Here is an 18,232-nt window from a genome sequence, read left to right on the forward strand (position 1 = left end):
GGATCTATGCCAGATCTCATGAACAACTGTTTCTAATTAAACCTATGATTTTTTTTTTCCAAATCTGATTTTCCCTTTAGATTCCTACTAAATCTAATTGTAGTACAAGCAATAGGTTTTGGCTTCTGTTTTCATGCTGACCATCCTGAAAAGATGAAAAAAATCCTTTCAAAAGGAAAGGAAGGAAGAGTGTCTGGAGCTTCTCCTCTGGGATTTTTCTGTCTAAAGAGTACAAATAAGGATCGTGCCCTAGAAGGTGTGCTGTATCCTAGCTTTTCAGTGCACTGGATTTGCATTACGAGATCAGAATTTTGTTTTAAGAGTCATGAGGTGACATGTGGATCTGCTTCTTTTCTGAGAGAAATAATGGAAATTATTGCTGCATGATTGCTATTCAGTAAATAAAAAATAGTAGTTTCAGGCAAGTATGTCCAGGAAAAAAAAGCATTGCAACACTCAATTTTCATTATGTCCTGAGAAGCAGCACTGAGATTGGATGGCAAGCAGTTTCAACTACTCTCTCCCACAGTATGGGAGATATTTCTGAATATGCTTATATTCTTCTTTCATATTTCACAGCCATTTTTACAAACACAGGACTAGCGTTCCCAACCTCACATGCAGATACCATAGAGAGGCACTAGGTATGCTCTCTTGGTGTTAGTCACAAAACTCTTAAAACAAAATACATATAGTATTGTTCCAAAGTTCTGCAGATCAGCATTTTCCTGCCTTTTAAATAAAGAAAAGATTATAGACATCAGGTGTATTTTAGCATTTTACATTACCTGTATTTTGCTCTGCCTGCAAAATGGTTTCTTCTTTCCTTGAAGCAGTCCTCTGATGCAGCCTAAAACATGTGCTCCTGTACTTTTACTTCTGGATTGTCTTTAAAGACAGACTAAAAATTGCACTGTGTCTTTGAGATCTCTAACCAAACATCTGCTAAGTGGAGACCACCTGTTCATTTCATTAGTACTCTCAGATAGCTTCTTACTTGTCTGAAAATGAGAGGCTAATGCATTAATCTACTGTTCTGTTTCAATGCCAAATTTCCACAGGCTTTGGCAGTTTTCCTCACAGCCTTGTGAAGTTATTCATCCTTAGTTTTGTACCTAATGTGCTGTGGTTCAGAAAGAACTTCAGAACTTCAGGAAGTTCATGCTTTCTTTAGTTTAATGACATATATTATTGAAAAATTATTTGTTTATTGATATCTTCATCTGCCCTGCTCCCAGCCACAACTCACACATGTTTGGGGACTGATAACTTACTGACTTTCCTGCAATTTGCTATCACCGCGGATTCCAAAAAAGTTGTCCCAGATTCCAGAAGAAGAGAATTCCTCTGAATGCAGATTACAGAGATAAGAAGCATGGAATTATATGTTTGTCCTTCATTCTAGATATACTTATCTCTTATTAACCACTGTCTGGCATATTTGAAAATAATAAGAAGTGAATGTTAGATGATAAGAAAGAGAAGAGCAGGTTTCAAGATTATTTCTCTGTTCAAATGGTGGTACATCAACCACCAACAGCCTTTCCCAGCATTTTAAAGCTATGAACTACTAAATTATGTTAGGAAAAACATTAATACACTGATCTTCAAAATATTCTAAAATAATGTCATCATCTGCAAAATGGAGGAACAAACTCAGCTCAATAAATTCATTGAGAAATTAAAAGTGACACCAGGAATCACTGAAGAGAACTCTTTGAACCTACATCTGTCCTTATTTCACAATAAAAAATAGAGAATATAGGTGTTCTGTAACCAAAGAGAGGGTCTTAACTGCTTACTAACTGAAAGCTGAAAGATAAAAAATGGTTTTCCATTGTCATCATCTCACATATTTTTCTTCTTGCTTTTCTAAGAATTTTCCTGTTGCAAGATGTAACTTGCTGACTTTGCAAAATATTTTAATAAAATTTTGGAAAACCTTTTCTGTTTTCTGTACAAATTTTATGAACATAACACTGCCAGTTTTTCCTTGAAACTGTGAGAGTCTGAGATGCCGGTGTCTAAGCATGGAGTCCTTCACTTCATGGCACCTCATTGGGAAATCCCCCTTTCATTATCCGGGATATCTCTGTAGTCACTTACTTTCTTTTTCTTTTCCTGAGTGCAGAGCCTTTTGCTTCTCTTGGAATGCCTGTTCAGCCTTGGCTTCACTCCCAACTAGCAGTGAAATCCATATTACAGGTGTATTTTGCAAGATTTTTTTTCTTCAAGCAGGAGATAAGCAAAAGAGGAAAACAATAAAGACATAAAATAAAGCATTTGCTTCTTGTCATCTAGGTGAAGATTGTACAAAGACTCATTTATAACAGGCTATGAGCCTTAATTACAAAGTTTATAGGTAGGTAGTTTTTAGTCCCTGCATCGCAGCCTCTTCCTTCCTCACCAGATCACTGTTCCTTGGAGCTTACAATGTGTCTGCATTTTCCTAAAAAATCAGTGCATCTTCCTCTCCAGGAAGTGGCTTGTTCTTTTACAGCAAAGCCAATCTTTGTCCTCTTTAAAGGCCATATATCCTCTGCTGTCTAGGGACAACACCCCTGAACACATCTGTCTAGACATACCAGAGCTTAGCCTGTCTTTTCTCTTCCTATACTAAAAAACTGACATCCCCTCAAAACTGACATTATAGCAAGCTTCATATGTCCAAGAAGTACAACATAGAACTGTGATTTTGAAGGGTGTCTGTCCTTTCACTGTCACACAGCTTTTTCACAAATGTCTGTATATTAAGCTTAAATTTTCATATGTAAGCCTATATGGGTCACTTCTCATTCATTCTTTCCCATGCTATGAAACAAAACAAAACAAAATACATCATAGTATTTTTTGAGTAAGCTGGACCCTAACAATTCAAAAATAAAGGACAGCCTATTAGTTCCCTGTTGATTCTTTGTGGTCCACTGGTAGGGAATGTGGGATGTCTTATAAATGTTATTTGATAAAAGCTGAGGCTAGGCACCCTGCTGTTTTTAAGGATCGTGCTGAGACAAACTGCTGGTAGGATAGGCAAGACGGCAGATTTGTTTATTCTTATTTCTCCGCTCACATCCCTGAGCACACATGGTTGCTGTTTTTGTTTTGACTAATTTTGACTTTTTTAAATGTGAGAAAAGTGGTTAAAATGATGTAATCCCTGTCTGAAATTCGGACACGTGTGAAAGAGTGGAAATGCTGACAGGCCTCTGACTAGGGCAGTGTGAATCGTTGTCCTCCAGGGCTGAACGCTGTCCTGGCGTCTCAGCCCCACTCGCTTTGATGTTCTCTGACACAGTCAGGAGGAAACCATGCAGTAGCGTAAGGAAGCACACACTGTTCAAATGTACGGTTTCAGGGGATTCTGTCTGATTTCAGTGGGATTACCCAGACCTTAAACCAGCCCAGAATCTGATGCAATGTGAGTGCAATATATTTGCTGTTCTCATCTGCTTGTATTTACCCTACAATTTTCCCTACATCCAATCACTGTGGATGTTTAGCATCTTAAATTATGTACAGTCATTAAGATCTGCCAACAAGCACAAAAGCTAATTTTGATCATTTCCTCTCCTAGTTTCTTCTTGTATGTGCAAATTTTGCTCGTTTCTTAAACTTTAAGTCTTTTTCCTTCCCATGCTAGTTTTTTCTGCTAGTTTTTTCATGCAGAAAAGATTTTTTTTCATTGATATTAATTATTTGTATTATTGTAGAATATATAGGCATACCAATATTGGATTAGGATTGCGTTGTGCTAGGCGATGTATAAACAGGCAATGAAAAGATCGTTCCTACCATAGCAACTTTACAGCCCAAGCATAGGAAAAAAATCAAGAGATGAAGTCTGTAGACCAGCCCTACCACCTTTAGTCTTTTTTTCATAACTGAGTAAGTGACATAAATCTAGACTAGAGATGCCTTTAGGGATATAGATACATGCTTATAAGACTGTAAGTAATGCTACAGCAGAACACACGTACATCATCTTGATAGCTAATAGGAACTGTAATACCAGGAAGAATGTCAAAGTGGGGGTCATGAGATAGGACTTTCTAGATGCATGGTTAGGAAAATAGGCTTGGCAGCAGGTGACAAATAGGTACATTCATTTACTTTTGAGAGAATTCAATAGCTTTATATCAGTGATAGGGTAGTTGGAGAGTTTTGCTCTGATGTGGAATTTTTCTTGTACCGAACTCAAGCTTGTGGTAGAGGTCTTCATATGCGCTTCTGTGAGAAGTTTGTCATTGTCTGGCCATTGGTTGGCTATTTCTATGATATAAGTTATAATCTTAACTTCCTTATGATGAATTCCTCTCTTTCATAATCAGCATAATTTATATGCATTCAGTATGCCTTAAGTGTATTGCATTATTTTTTCTTCATTTATGGTTACATGGTTAAAACTTTACATGGTTACATGGCTACATGGTTAAACCTTTAAATGAAGCCCATTTTAGCTGCCTGCCGTAAAGGCCTGCTTTCTGTGGAGCTTGTTCCTTGAACTCTCCCAGGTCTCAGTGTGCCTGGTGTTAATAATGCAAATACTTAGGGTGTGATAAACACATGACAGTCAGAGGTGTGACCTGCCAGTGAGTAGCAGGCCAGAGTTAAATACAACAATGGAGGAGAGAGCTAAAAATTAAGAGGATGGGAACAGAGGAGAGACTACAGTTTAGGACAAGGGCATATGAATCTGAGAAGCAAATTTATACTGCAGGAAGAGGATGGGAATAAACGGCAGGGCAGAAAAGTCAGGGCAGGTAGAGCTGGTAGGAACTGTACATGAAAGGCAGGGAGAATGGGGAGCTGAAGCAAGTGGAGTGATTAAATTAATTGGGCCGCCCAATAAGTGAAAGATGGATAAGGTTATATTAAACAGAGCCTGAAATATATGGTGAAGGTACAATTGCAACTGTGGCATATTGCTCTGCCCTGAACGTCTGCAGTTGCTTAATCTTATCTTTGGTGCACCTCTTCTAATGCATTCACTTTATCGCCAGCTTTCATAGTGGCTGGCTGTGGCCTTTTTAATTGCTGTGTGCATGTATTTGTGAGAAGGAAAAAGGTAAGTGAAATTTTCTCACTAATGCAGGGCTTAGGAGGCAGTACTCATGCCATGGTCAACTTGCAGCCTTGCATAAGAAAGCCATAGGTTTGAACTGGCAAGAAGTATGTAGGAGACAAAACAGGGTGCAAAATATGGCTTTATTCTGTGGTTCGTCTTACTGAGGTGCCTTGCTATTTGCAGCCTGAAAAAAACTGGGGCCTATTTTGCTTCACTTACTGTATGGCTTCACCTACTGTCCCATACCTAAAGAAGTAATACTTGAGTTGGTATGTGTGGAAAACACAGGCAGATAGACCATCAGTTATAAACAAAGGACACAGTATCTACTAAACATAATATGGAAGAAGTCATGTCTGATTTTTGTGGTGACCTTGGCATGCAAAGAGAGCAGTGCAAATTGAAGAGTAAAAGGGCTTTGTGCTTTTTGAAGAACTAACAGAGATGCCCTCAGTGTTTACAATGGTCAGTGTCCTTGTCCTAGGGCAAGTCCAAGATATTTTCCCAAACATCACTCAGATTTAGCCCAGGTTTAATCTGAACCATTTCATCCAGAAGTTTATTTCTTGAAAGGCATTGGGGCAGTTTAGTGATTGTATTAATCCAATCTTTTGAAAACAGAGATTAGCATGTGTTTTTGTCAGTGTATTATCAGCAACAGTGCCAAAAAAAAAAAAAAAAAAGAAGCCTCACCAAGTGCAGTTATTGAGAGACTAAAGAAAAAAAAAATCTGTCCTACTTCTGATTCCATTCTGATTAACTCTGCATCTGAAGGCTTCTGGTATGATGTAGCAGTTTTGCATCATAATTTCCTGGGTGAGATTCTTCTAACCAAATATAGATGTCGGCATGATAGATATCTACCAGGAGTTCCTAGCTGTCAATGATACTCTTACAGCACAATTTGTCTCACACTAAGACAGATAAATCAAAACTCGAGGTGATGCATCTATTCTTTGCCTTGCTGGAGTCTACTTGTGAACTTCATTTTAGTATTATTTATGGGACTCAGAAGTATCTAAGCATTAATGGATTTATCTTGTCAGTTAGTAAGTCAGCAGTTGATTTATAGTGAGATTAAGTTATTTGCCTCAAATCACAAAAAGCCTATAAAAAATCTTGGAAATGAAAAACTGTCTCTTCAGTCCCAGTCTGGCAGGCTAGACAGAACATCCTTCCTCTCTTCAAGAATTTTCTAAGCTATATATAGGCACCTTATCTCTCTGTGTCATGCAGCTGTGTTAAGTTCTTGATTCTGATTCAGAAATAATTCAAACACATGCTTAAATGCCACTGAAACTAAACTTGATTTCATCACATGGTTTAGGTATTTCCCTGCATTGTGTCCCTGTAGTGATCTTGTAAACCATATAACAATTTAAGTTGGAAGGAATCTTAGGAGGTTGTCTGGTCTGAACACCTTTCCCCACTCAAAATGGGTCCAACTCTGAAATTATATCAGGTTGCTCAGGGCTGTGAATTTCCCTGAGAAGCGGGATTCTGCAGCCTCTCTGGGCAACCTGTTTCAGTATTTGAGCAGCTCATTATGAAAATTTTTTTCCTTATATGTAGTCAGAATTGCCCTTGCTGCAATTTGCCTCTCCAAGAAGAGTCTGACTCTATCTTTTCTGTAACCACCCATTAGTTAGTTACTGACAGCAACCTCCTCTAGCTGCCTTTTCTCCAAGCTGAACATACCTACTTCTCTCATCCTCTTGTCTTACGCCATGCTCCAGCCCCCTAACCATCTTGGTAGCCTCTCCACTGGTCTTGCTCCAATTTATCTATGTCTTAGATTGAGGATCACCAAACTGGATACATGGTAGTTCAGCAGCATCTTGTAATTGCTGAACAGAGGGGGATAACCACTGTCCTCAACCTGCTGGCTACACTCTTGCTAATGCAGCCCAGCATGTGTGGTTATCATTCAGTGCTGCAAGGGCGTACTGCTGCAGAGTGGACAATATAGCAGAGTGGGCATATATCAGAAGCAGGTCTGGCTTGTATTCGTAACCACGTGGGATCATTTGTGCTCATTGTCTAAGGGCTGCCTCTCTGCCATGGGCAAAAATAAATCTGGAATGAGAAAATTCCACAAATTCAACAACTACTAACTGTATTTGAACTTTGGTTCCAAAACCATTTTGGTTTCAAAACCATATTTGACTTTTTATTCTTTATTTTGTCACTGCTTAATGCAACATACTATTTTGATGTAGGTTTTCGGCGTGTCTCAGATACATAATGAATTGTTCTTAGTGCAAAACTGTCTTGCCCTAATGAGATATTAGCATTCCTGAATGGTGCTGAGTGCTTTTGGAAAAGGTTTGTACTTAGGGAAATTTTGGCAAACTGAAGTATACCAGGCCCAAATTAATTTTTACTGTATCCTATTTTATATTTGGGGGTTCATACCAGGAAAAAGCATGTCTTCATAACCTGGTGTTTATTTTGAGATATGCAGCTTAAGTTTGCTAGGTTAAAGGTGATGAGTAGAAGATCAAACCATAAAACCAGAAACTATGCTATCAGTCTGCTATATAAGCCCTGGGCAATGCCTGCTTCATCCTTCTTGAAATTTAAAGATAGAGAAATAAAAGGAAAGCAGAAGGAGAACACTGTGAGATGTTAAAAACTAACAGAAAAGTTTTTATAGTATCTCTAAAAAACTAGCTAGATATCTGTGTGGACAAATCCCAACAGCAGCGGTAGCTAGGATCCAATTTTGGATCCTTAACCACTATCAAACAGAGTTACCTAGGCTGTATGCATGCACAGAAGACCAGTCTTTACCCCTGTCCTTGTCTGTTCAGAAAGAGACAGTGGCTCAGATAATGGGTACAAAGAAGTCATTTGGCCGTTTGAGCAGCAAGTGACACCAATGCTATTGTCCACCTCCTCCTTCCTTACATTCCCTGACCTGCGAGCAGATTTAGTCCTAAATCCAAAGTCCTAAATCCAAAGTGTACTTTTCTATCTAAAATGAGAGGCTAGGGCTTTTCCAGTTGTTGGGTCTAGGAGCTCATACTGACTTCATGTTAGACTTCATAGCCATCTAATCCTCCTGCCGTGCCCTCATTTCACTGGGAAGGCAGTGCAGGGGTGTGGGTGGTGGGGAGACACGGCACTTTGTAATAGCTCTGGATAACTGGGAGATGGGAAGTGCCAGGCTTGGCACTGAGTGTACCTGCTCTACAGTTCAGACCTAGCCTTGGATATCCACTGAAATACTGCAACTGGACAAGACCAGAACATGTCCTAATAAACTGTAGCATGCTCCAAATTCTCACCTAGTTCTTGTTTAGTATGTAAAAGATTTTCCTAAATAAATCTGATAAGTGCACAGACTCAGAGTGACACATGCCCTGCTGTACTTCAATAAGTTTCTACCACTATTGTTTTCATCACTTAAGTAAAGTTCCTTCTCTTTTGGATGACTTGGCAGACGTTTAAGACTCTGTTAGATACTTCATGTTTGACTTTTCTTTCAACACACATGCTAATTTTTTGGTGATGGGTTTTGTTATTGTTCATAGCTTTTTCTGGTCCCTGACTGACATTTCCTATTATTTAAATAGCTAATCAGCCTTATTTTATTAGGTGTAAATGTGTTTCCATGCTTTGACCAGCAAACACTAATCTCCAAACTTCAGTAGCTTGTAGGAATTTATTGCTTGTTAATTGTGCCCTAGGGCATAGTGTCTTTTAAAAGTGAAATAACAATCATTATGTCTTCTTATACATGTTATTGCAATGCCTGTGTTGTTATAGTATATATCTAGTTGGCATTGTTAGTCATTCAGAAGGCAGCCATTTAAAACTAAACTAGTTTTTCAAATAAGGTAGAGTTTCTGAYACTAATACTAACGCAGGTCATAAAGATACCTGTTTTTTATGCTTCAGTCCACAAGTGATTGTTTTTAAGTGGCTTTACATTTTGTTTCTAACAGTTCTAATCACAGCATGAAAACTAGATTGTGTGGGTACTACTCACATGATTTTTACTCTTTATGTACAATGATTTTAAAGCCTTTACATTCTGCTGCTTCTGTAAGGGCTCGCTTGGTATTGCACTATATTCTTTCGATATTTTGTGTGTTCTGTGTCAAAAAAAGTGCTTCTCAGTGTGTGAGTCAGTGATAACACACTGAGTTTTCACTTCATTTTTCAGTGCATTTGCCTCTGTGTCATAAATACTGAATGTTCTGCGGGATCTTATTCAGCCACCCACTCTTCCTTCTGCAGTCATTTTCTCAGGAACAATAAGATTAGTTAAGATTCCTTTTCATTGTCTTTAAATATATTCCTTATTGTGTTGATGAAATCATGCAAGCATTCATTATCAGTTTAAGGACAATTTAACATCTATTATCTTTATTTTCTAAGCTAATATACATCCTTGAAAAATATTCCAGGTGGAAAACTGTGAAGGGACTGGAAGAATGATACCATACTCTAAATGCTGAATACTTTTGTCAAGGACTTCCGATGTAAGTTTCTATATAATCAAATTCATGCGTTGCTTACACATTTTGGAATCCAAATGTGATTCCCTTAGAACTCCTAAGGAAATGACTCCATAACTGTGAGTGATTAGATACAATATAGAGAGTGTGTGTGTGATTGGAAGGGGAAGCAGTGTCCTTGATTGCACAGTTTTATTCTTTTGGGGCCTCATTCCAAAGCATCTAAAAATATTCTGTGCAGATCCCTTTTATTCTGAGGCTATATCCTACTTCTTACTTCGGCCGCCACTTCCTTTTGGCTTACCTTCTTTAAGTTCTGACCCCGCAAGACATACTGTTTAAAATTGTCTCAACCTGAGATATCTAAAACTAGAAAACCAAGTTGGTAACTATGTCCTGTTTTTCCAAAGGATGCAGAGCATTTGTACCTTCCATTAACTGAATTTAACAATGTCAATTCTTAGAACCTTGAGAAATAAGGAAATGTGTTTTCATATTAAGAGAACAACCTCAGTATGAACTTTTTAGCCTCTGTGTCACTTTTATAAGTCTCTGACACAAAGTAAGTCCTGCAGGGTGTGCAAGGCATAAAAAATAATTATAGAACTCTGTATTAATCCCTCTGAAAAGACCTGTATCAGGCTACAAAATAGACTTTGTTTTCTATCCAGGAAATAAACATTTCACTGGCGAACTTGTATTCCAGATAATTATATGTTACTACCTACCTTTCACACTGCTGCTCTGGTAGGCTTCTGATGGATGGGTTTTAGTGGGAAAAGACATGCAAAGCCAAACTCACTAAAGGTCTCCCAAAGTGCTTATGGAGATGCTACACAATATTACATATATTACGATGCATACAGAAAGGTAAAATCATCATAGTCAAATAGACCTTGAACAATGAGTTACATTATCTAGAGGGGATGTGAATAGGGAGTGAAGTCATATGGAATAGTAAATAATATAGTCAACCTGCAAACAAAAATAGTCTGCAGGGCATATTATGACTTTTTAAGAATATTTTTCCCAGTTTCCTCCTCCAAACATCAACATTTTAAATTGAGTGGAAATGTTTCAGCTATCCCTTTTGATCAGTGGTATGAGCGAAAGCATTTTATCAAGATACAAAGAGGTTTCAGTRGGGTTAGAGAAACGTCATGCATTTACAGCAATGTTACAGCAGAGAATATCAAATATCACCTGTCCTGAGGGATAACTGCCGATGAAGCTCAGTGGAAGGAGATTCTGCACACAGGGGGCTGGGCTGCATCACATGCTGACATCAAACAGGGCTGGAGCCAGCCAGGTTGGTAACAGAGCGCAGTGATGCTCCCATCAGGTCCTGTAACATCAATGCGTACATTGTACCAGACAGTGTTAGCTGGAACACAAAACACTCTGTGGTTCCCTGACAAACCTGTGTGTACTTCATTTTCATTCTCATTTTATTTTGGTTTGTTTTATTTGATTTTATTAAATGTCTGTGTGCCAAAGATTAAGAACTTAAAGCTTTTAGTAGCAGGAAAGGGCAGGGCATTTCTGTAGTCACTGTGTGGGCTGGCATGGAGTTTTTACACTTCTTCTCAAGTTTCTTCCTCATCAGCTTAACAGTTTCCCCACTGTCATTAATGTCTCTGTGTTTTACGATCAAGGACTGCCCTTTCCCACTATTGTGGTCTTATCTCCTGACATTGCTGTCATCTTTATCTTCCCTGTTGGTACTCCTCAAGAAGTGATGAAGAAACAACTATAGCATTTACAGATTGTCAAAGATGATTTTGTTACCTAATTTTGTGGGCAGCTTACATGACAATCTTCGAAAGTCTTGAATTTCAAAACCTGGTACTTTCTGGAAATTAGATTCACTTAATATGCTTCTAATTAGGAGCATCCAACACCACTACTTCATTTTTGAAAATCCTGGCTTTAATGGGTGCATCAATTCACTGACCACATTGACACTGTATGGTAAGGTATCACTTCTTTGTATTCTCAGAGTGTCTAGATTGATACTTTTCTCATGATCCAAGTATCTTCACATCAGTAGATCATAATCACTGTGTTTGTTAGCGATGTTTTCTGTCTCTTGCGCAAGAGACACCCCATGGTGATTTGAATCCAGTCTGCTTCCTGTCTTTTCCCCTTGTGAAGCATATGAAGGTTATGCTAAGCATATGAAGGATCAGTAATGATATTGATCTCCCTTATAAAGGCTTTTAAGATTGATTGCTCTAACATTACTTGTATTTGCCAGCAAGTTCTAGTGTACTTGTTTGTTTCCTGAATGAGCATTTGACATAGAATAGTTTGATCATTGCAAGGATACAGAAGTCCGTCATATAATGACCACTTCCTTCTCTATAAAGTCACTTTTCCAGTTTGGAGGAGATTCTCCCAGCATCTCCATTGAAATCCATGGAACCCAGAGAGAATCCACTGGTTATCCAATGTAGTCAACTTGTGATTAATTGCAATAAAGGAGGTGAGATAACCCAGATAAAAAAAAAAATRCCTGATACAAACATCTGCCAGTTAGATTACAAGAATGTACAGAGAGAATGCAACAGAGAAAAGGAAGGCCAATGCCTCTTCGATTATGAAGCAGAGAGATGCCAGAATTAATGCTGACTTAATCTGCTACTTCCACATTGAAGAGTACCTTGTGAAAGAGCTCTGAACGCAGACTGGCTCACGCAGCCGTCTGCCTGTGTCTGTTTGCTGGCAGGAGCTGAATGTCCACTCAAGGATGACTGAGAACTCGCTGTATGGTGATCTTGGCAAGGAGCTGATGCAGAATGTATTTACAACACTGTAATACTGATTAGAGAGACACAACCACATACTTAATCTAAATCAGTGTTGATGGTGTCAGAAGTAGTTTAGATTAGGTATTTTTTCTGAATTATTACTTCCATTTGGCCAAGTGCACAGAGCTTTTTGATGGAAGACAGCCCTGTAAGAGTATATCATAGACAAAGACATCTTTGGACAATAGTTACATAGCTTAAAAGGTATTATTTACTCAGGAAAGAGCACTGGATTATTTGGAAATCTGTATTGTCTAGTTATTTTGTATTATAATTCAGAAATTAAGATAAAATGGAGGGAACTTCAGATCAATATTGCTGTTATTGAAATTAACCCCTAAGAAGCCCATTTCTTCCCAATGTTTTAAAAATACTTTGCAATGCTGCACTACCTTCTAGTCTTCATGCGCTCATTAGCTGAGATATGTTGCCAGCAGAGCAGGAGGGGTGGGTGAGTTCATAATTGTTTACTGTCAGTTTCTGTATTTGCTGAAATCTGAGTTTGCCATAACTTGTTTCATTTATACTGCACATGCAAGTTGTGTTTTGTCTTTCAAGAACAGCTGTGAATCTGGCCAGGTGAATAAAACCATGTGGAATAAGAAAGTCCTGAGTGTTAGGGAAGGTGATTCAATAGCAACATAGGTCTCCAAGTGTCTCTGGTTGGAAAGAAGTAAACATCTTTTTTTCTTGGCCTTTTTCTAAAAAAAAAAAAAAAAAAGACAGATAAGTATAAATGATTGCAAGTAGGTAGATATTTAAATAAATGGTGTTTGTATACATTTTAATGATTTTTCTAAATATTCTTATCTTTGGTTCATAATATCTGTCCTGCAAACTCTGCTTATAGTGCTTAGGAATAGGTTATGAACTACTACTGGCTAAATGAAATTCTGGGTTTTGGAACAGGAAAATGTGATTTCTTGTTTTGCTGCCTCTAAGAAGTGCTAGTTATCTGCACAGATGAGATAATGGCATAGGTTTTACAGCATATTCTTCATGAAGAATCTTCAAATCATTTAGGGAGAATTTTCAGTTGATTTTTGTGGAACTATTTTAAAAATGTTTTCTGCTTTGGAAGCATTAGTTTTCCTTGTGTTCTTTGATTCTGATGCTAGTCTTATTTTCTCCTGTGATTAGTTAACTGTTACTTTCATTTCTATGGCAATTGTATTACTATTGTTTTTATGTCTTTTTTGCCTCAGGACCGGTGCTGTCTGTCAACATATCTTATATTTTCTTTTTTAGTTAGTAGCTGAAAACCCTTAGCAGGAAAGCATAAAGTTATGTATTGCTTTGTCCTGCAGCAGTGGCTGTCWCACAGCTTTGAGGAACTATTCTGTAAAGATATTTAAAAAAAGTTTTAAAAGGATAAAATATTTAGAAGGTTAAAATGATTTAGGACCTGGACATTTTTCTCCTGTCATTATAGCAATTGGAAGGAGAGACTGGGGAAAAGATAATTTTGTAGTTATGATACCTTAGCTTTATGATATGAGTTCTATGTTCTGTTCTATCACTGACTTTCTGTATTACATGGACAAGTCATTTAATTTTATTGTTCTTCCATTTCCTGCAAAAAAATGGTAAGATGTCAATGCTGACATAGTGTATCCCTTTTGCTTGATGCTAATAGCTTTGAAGCTACAATAACCAGTCTTGATTTTCAGGCAAGTAAATCTTAAGTTTAGACAAATAAGAAAGTGCAAAAGAAAGAGAACAAACAAAGGAAGCATCATCACCCCTTCTAGATAAAGACTCAGTTAAAAGTCTCTATGAAATAAAAAACAAAGCAGTAAAAAGAAGAGGAAAGAAGAAATATATGGAAAATGTAACCAAAGAATCTATGGTCACTTCTGAAGGAGAAAAAAGTGAAATGTTCTATCAGATCAGCAGTCTTCCAACTTGCACATTTTCACCAAACAAGATGAGTCCCTGAAAACAGTAAAAGAGCTGAGACAGAAAATAGCAAGAATGCTTTCAAAAAGTGCCAGGTGAGGGAACGCAGCAAGAAACTATGGATTTATAAAAAAGAAAACACTCTGTACAAGACATAGTAATATTTCACATCATAATTGAAGTGAAAGATGCCAAAAAGACTTTAAAACTAGGAAAGATGCGGGTAAAGAATAACTTATGGGGAACCACTTAAAGATCTTGATGGTAGCACTGAGGATAAATCAAGGCTGTGTTCTCTGAAATAAAAGGATGTTGTAAACACAATGTCAAAGAAAAGTGACTGAAGTGACTCTAACATGTGAGTGTGTGTTACACTGTTTTCAATGATAGATGAGTCTTCCACAGTGTTATCTGAAGCAGAATGAAAGAAGCAATTGATGCTAAATAGGGAAAGCACAGTCTAAATTTCAGCGTGGAAGATGGTGTTTTCAACCACAATTTCTCAAGCTACTGTCTGTGAGTTGATTTTGGTCCTCAAAACAGTAGACCACAGGATAATTTTAATTTTCCTATCCCAGCCAAGAGAACACACACACATTCTCCTGCATTCAAGCAGGCAAGCAAAAAGAATAAGAGAGAAAGAAAGTAAAAGTAGTTTAACTTATTTTTCACTGAATTAAATGAAAAACACTGTAACAATCCTACAAGAGCTTCTTCTCAGATTTTCTTTTCTTCTAAAAGACTGGGGAGTCTTTGCATTAACAAAAGATTGACAAACACTGCAATAGAATGTTAAATGGAAAACAAAACAAAACAAAAGACATTCCTCATTCTTTCAGTTTATAGAGTTAAAGAGAGCATTCAAGCAACCACTGTCCCAAAACATTTGAAAATATTTTAGGTGATAAAGTTTGCACTTGTAACAGTGAACTTCATCGGGGCTTTATATCAAGGTTCAGGAAGCACAAGTTACATCAAATTCAGATTTCAGCAAATACAGAAATTGATACCAAACAATTATTTACCTTCCTGTTTTCAATTGCTGCCTACTTCACTGAGAGAAAAAGTGTAGGTGGGTACAGAATAGGCATTGCTGGAAAGTCTTCACTGGGCTGGCAATGCAACTCAACTAGCCAGCACATGAAGGCAAGAAGGTTTTTCAGCACTGCAAAAAAGACAGAAGAAGCAACACCATAAATTTTAAAATTATTCTTTCAGAAAGGAAAAAAAATACAGGAAGAGTGTCAGTTCACATGCCTTCCAGGAAGTGTGTTACAAGTTGACAGAGAAGCAGCTGCATTCACCGTCTTCAACAAAACTTTGTTGCTGAAATACACCACCTAAGGGGTTTCCAACTTAATTGTTGTTCCACCTTTTGCTTAGGGGAAAATTCAGAAAGAAATCAAAAAGCATGTCTGCACAATACAACAGAGTCTGGAAGGAATATTTCTGAGGTAGCAAGGATAGGCCAAGTCTATGCAACAGTTTGTGCACCTTAGCTCAGAAATGGCTTCAACCAAACCTGAATGTTTCCAGAACCAGTCTGGCTCTGTTTAGTCAGCTCAACTCAGTCAACTCCTCGCTACTTTCAGTTCAAAGGTTAATACTAGCAGTATGAGTTCAGGTTTGTCTGCATCCACTGGTGTAGTCATGTCCTTTAGTCAGACAGACTAAAGCCCACTTTGGTCCTTTAAAAGTAAGTTTCTTAGACAATGTCATGTATTAAATGGTATTTAATTACATCAACCATCAAGAGAGTTCAGAAGTGTCTTATTTTTAATGTTAGCCAGAAAATAAGATGGAAATCTCTGAGATGTGTTAAGGAGGAGTCCTGAGGGATCAATTCAGTTATTCAAACATTAGCATTCAGAGGTTTTTTAGAGGCCCCAGGAGATCCTTCTTGGACTCCAGCCACTGCTCCTGAAAGGCCTGGACTTCCTATACCCACACCACCCCTGTGTGGATGACTCGCATGCCTAAGGTTATCACAGATGGGATTAGATACCCGTGTGACAGCAAACCAAACAGAGCTCTGTGTGTAGGCCCAAATGGTGGGGCCACTGAAGGAACATGAGGAAATATCTGTCTGAAAGAACTCCTCTCCTTTCCCCAGCAGGTTCAAGGGAGGAATATTTCAGATCATGGAAGGTCTTCAAGGAGTCCTCCATCCTGAATAGACAGGGCTGGCAAAGCCTTTTCATTAGCATGTGGTCACTGAGAAGATGGGTTCAGAAAAGGGAATGTTTTTATCACAGAAATGTTGCAAATTTTAGTGTGTTGAGAGCTTCAGGATCCTTAGGTGGGACGAGAGACAGAAATGCAAACATGTACATTTCTTACGAAGTGTAAAACGGAGCATCCAATTTTAGATCCATATATTCGGGTTTGAATGGACAGGTGTTTTTCAAGCATCTAACTTTTTACTTCCATTGTGCAGCTGTCTTCCAAAGTAGTATGCTCTTCTGGTGGCTGAAAACTCTTTCAGCTACATTTTTAGAAGTTTGTTTCCAGGAATATCAGTGTATTTTGTTTTGCTTTGTCTTGCGGTATTCTGTTCTTCATTTCTGCAGAGGATGCTCATCTCTTTCCTTGGCAAAATGAAGAAAAACTGGTAGTTCTTTGTTCTCTATAGTCATAAGTTTCACATTCCAAATTGCTGTGTAGAAATGTATGGGAGGGTAAAAATTTCTCAGCAAAACCAACTTTCAAAATGAATTCTTTTATGCTTAATACTTAAAATAAATGACCTACAGTCTCTGAGCCAAGCTCTGCTCACAACTTCATGAGCCTGGGAAGCAGAATGGTTCAGCAAGTTGTGTTCTGAGTAAATTCCTTGAAAAACATCTGCTATAAGATTGAAAATCATACTTTGGCAATGACAGAGCAAAAAAATCTGGAAGTATTTGGTATCTCAGAATGATCATGAACCATCAGTATGAAACTGCAATGAAAAGGTATGGTAGTATTGCATGCTCAAGAAAAATTAATTAAAACTAAGRTAGGTGTAGAGAATGGCTACTAGGGCAGTCCTGCCTTATAGGAGGTAACAATTATAGTAAAAATAAAGCTGATTTTGCATCTAAAATAAATCTCTATCAAGGATTAAATACCAGTAAATTGATGGTATTTAAGCTAGAAAGACAATGTCAGCACATAAACAAAAGAATATAAATTCAGTATGAATTCACCTAGGCTAGAAATTAGAAGAAATTCTCTGAAGTAGGGGAATAAGGTACAGCTACTTTTCTTTAGGAAAAATCAGAGCAGCAAAAAATCTAAGCAATTAGTATGGTTTTCTAAATAATTGAGAATTTTATGACAAACCTATTTGTACCTACATGGGTTCTCCCCCACCAAAAAGCCCTTATAAATCTGTTGTTCAGTTTTAATTGAAACTGATATAAGAGAACAGGTTTTAACATAATTATAGTCCTACAGGTTTCATGAAAATAGGGGCCAGGTAGAGAACCTATAGGAGAAACTACTGAGGGAATGGCTTCAGTGTGAATTCATACCTTATTAATCATCAGTGAACCCCTGAGTTCACTAGGACACTTAAATCTTTATGGTTATTCACCCATGGGAAAAGCATCAATCAGAGTTCACACTTTCTCAAACATTAAAACCTCAAGCTACGTAGGAAATCAGGTTTCCTTAGTTCCTGTGGTCTCAGCACTGCATTTCTAACGCTGAAGCCTTATACATGCTGAAAAGGATTGAATGATGTGTCTGTCTGTTGAAGGACTGCTTTTGATGACTTGACCAACTGATTTCAGATTCTGGCTCTGTTCCTGATGTGCTGTGTGAAGCTGAGCACATTATTTCATCTGTATGTGCTCCCAGAGTTACAACATTGGTGTGAATGTAGCCCTTACAAAGTAGAGAGATCAGCACCTTCACCTGGATCATGTTTTAAAGTGTATTAATTGGAACTGTTACTAACAACAACATTTTCTGAATCATATTAATGATGAACAGTTACAAATTTGTCC

Source organism: Apteryx rowi, unplaced genomic scaffold, assembly GCF_003343035.1.
Source record: "Apteryx rowi isolate R43461 unplaced genomic scaffold, aptRow1 scaffold_386, whole genome shotgun sequence".
Lineage (NCBI taxonomy): Eukaryota > Metazoa > Chordata > Aves > Apterygiformes > Apterygidae > Apteryx > Apteryx rowi.